Source organism: Bidens hawaiensis, unplaced genomic scaffold (assembly GCF_021521415.1).
Source record: "Bidens hawaiensis isolate Kalapana, Puna unplaced genomic scaffold, B.hawaiensis_p1.1 tig00036355_1, whole genome shotgun sequence".
NCBI classification, from domain to species: domain Eukaryota; kingdom Viridiplantae; phylum Streptophyta; class Magnoliopsida; order Asterales; family Asteraceae; genus Bidens; species Bidens hawaiensis.
The window spans coordinates 134152-137112 of record NW_027496341.1 but is presented as its reverse complement, the minus strand read 5'-3'; the positions used below and the strand labels follow the sequence as shown (position 1 = coordinate 137112).

The 2961-nt window shown below is 31.9% G+C and overlaps 1 pseudogene; it reads right to left on the bottom strand.

Moving 5' to 3' along the window:
* Positions 1 to 1041: 1041 nt before the first annotated feature.
* Positions 1042 to 2633, bottom strand: LOC143588409 (transcription factor ORG3-like; annotated as a pseudogene).
* Positions 2634 to 2961: the final 328 nt, after the last annotated feature.

The window sequence follows — 2961 nt, the reverse complement described above, 5'->3', positions numbered from 1 at the left end:
GAAGGACGAAAAGTTTTAGATATATATCTTAGAAATTTTAGAATCTATGTTTTTTAATAATATTATTTTTATATTATTTGTAACAAAAATATTATATCATACCAGTAGTTAGTTATTTTTCATGATATATATTAAAAGAAAAACAAATGATATCTGCTTATTGCATAGGCTACGTGTTAAAAGAAAGATGGGTAGCGGCGCAGTTTGTTACCCGTTTGTCTGTCACTTTATTGTAACGTTTTTTAGAAATGGAAGTTATATTGTAATATATACCACAATATTGTAATTTGTAAGAAAGACAATACTCCGTAATATATATGCTACATTGTTTTGGCTGTTTGGTGAATGAAAATAGTAATTGGTAGTGTGTGTGTAGTCTAAGTTAAACTCTGATTTTGTTTATATTTAGTGTAACACCAAAAAATATTTAGACTCGAATGTAAGTTTCAATGTGGAAAATGGTCCCAAAATAATTTCTTATAATATACACGATGTGAAAATTGTTTATAATATTAGAAACATAAATGTTACATGTTAAGTGTACTAGCATTGTCTAATAATGCAAAAGTTCGAGATGTGATTTTTCGTGTTCTTTCCTGAGAGCTTTATCTTCACAACATATAATCAAGTTCTTTACTTATCGCATTACAATCCTACTTAATTATGCTGATTTCACCGGCCAGTTTGATGTATTCATAGAATGTAATCAATCTCTAATTATATTCTATAACAATCATATTTATGCATCAAGGATAAAGTTAATATACATTCAATGGTTTAAGAAAAAACGAATTTGTTTGTACATTGAGATGAAACTAACACTTAAGGAAGGTCACTGGCGGATCCAGGATTTTTCGTCAGAAGGGGGGGGGCAAAAAAGCGACAAATAAATAGGCCATCGTAAATGTAAAGTATGTCCATTGGTTACATGCTAAAGCTATATATTTGTAACTTGCTAAAGATGTTAGAAAAATTTGCATTTACCACATACTTTACATCTAATCATTGTTACCAATGACAATTTAGTATAAGTTCTTCAAATCATAGTTGGTGGAAAGTGCTAAGCTTCTCCTTCAGCGTTTCGGCCTCTATTTTATGATCCCTTTGCGCCTGTTAAACACGAAAAAAGAATTATAATCAACAAAAAATATATGCTAATTTAACTATAACATTACTGAAATAGTTTTGACAGACAAAACAAAATATGTACCTCAAGATGCAAAGTAATTAATAACACCCCTTCACCGAAGATTTGAAGGTCGTTGCGTTTATCAAAACAAGTCCGTTTTCTCCTGCTCTAAGTATTCCAAAACCTTAGATAATAAGTTGTTAATCTTCTTATTATTGGCCATATGATCTTCTGAGGATATTAGCTGGATCACAACTTCTGAATTGTCACCTAATATGCTCACAGAAGAAACAACAAATGATTGTGTTTTGATTATTGCGTCTTCGGCACTTTGTTTCCTGATGCCGGGATGCTTATCCTTGTATTAGTAGTTGATGATGAATATGACAATAGTTTTTCCTTTTTACTTCTTAATGTCTCCACTTCCTTTTGCAATTCGGGTATGTATTTTAGCACACGCGATACCGTTCTAGAAATACTTAGCCTTTTCTGTTGCAAAAAGAAATTTAGGTTAAAATTAACTCATGTAACTTATGAAGTTTATCACGTCGATACAACCTTTTTGGGGGTCCTAAAGCGAATTCTAAGATCGGGCCCATTTCTTAAAAGAAATATGTGTTTTTATAAAGATCCTAATACATTGTAGTATAATGACACATATTGACATATATCTTTTTATATCAGCTTTTAAAAGACACACAATCACACATCTTCGAGTTGGACTGAGTTTTAATATCATGGAAGTCTATTAAATAAAGTTAAAACATAAATCACATATTCATATCCAATTTGTGCAAACGAAACAAATGTAGCCGCATAGTAGAATCAGATGTGAATCGAACATAGTCAAACCCTAATGCTTTTTTAGATTTGAGTCTCCCCTCGGTGTAAAAGTAAAGATTTGAATGCTTTATAATACGGTAAAAATAAGATAAAAGTACCTTTTGATCACGGTAAAAATAAGATAAAAGTACCTTTTGATCACTTGAAACTGGTAACAATGACCGAAGAAACGCATACAACTCATTAACCCTCTTACGACGATCCCTTTCACTTGCGTTATGATTAAGCTTCTTAACCACCATCATCTCGTCGTCTCCAGTACCACCATTTGCGGTTTCCCCAGAGGAAATGGACTGTTCTGGTGTTACATAATACTTGAGAGAGGAAATGGACTGTTCTGGTGTTACATAATACTTGAGTTGATCATATGTTTGAAAGTCAAGAACATGATTATATGAGTTTGCTTCATGACAATCTTGTGGAAGATTTTGTGTAATGAGATCCTCCAAAGCCCATCCATGGGTTGTTGAAAACAATGGAGGGGATATTGCTAGCATCTTATCTATATTAATTTCTTTCTATGTTATTTGAGGAATTAATGATTCTTATTGCTGGTGGTTTGATAACAAAGTGAGGATAAGGTGGTGTATTTATAAATGGTACAACCTAGCATAATTAGTTAATTTAATCACATACCCACTAGTATTATAAAACTGTGTTAATCACTAAAATATTAAATGATGACAAAAAAAATGATTTAATTAATTTTCAGTTTAATTAAGACAAAATAACTATAATCAACTATTAAGATCCATGAATCTATGCGCATATTTTCGTCAAGGCGCCAGCTATACAAACACACAACAGTTTATGGATAGAACTGTCTTCAAAGTTTGACCATCTATGGTTAGAACTTATAATGGTTGTCTGGATATTGGTCGGGCGCACGTTCTGACCAATAATTTTCAAAGTTTGACTTTTCTTTTTATCAAAACAGCCGTCTTCGTGTTTTGTTGACGACCGTTTAATGATGTGAAGTCAGACTAGGG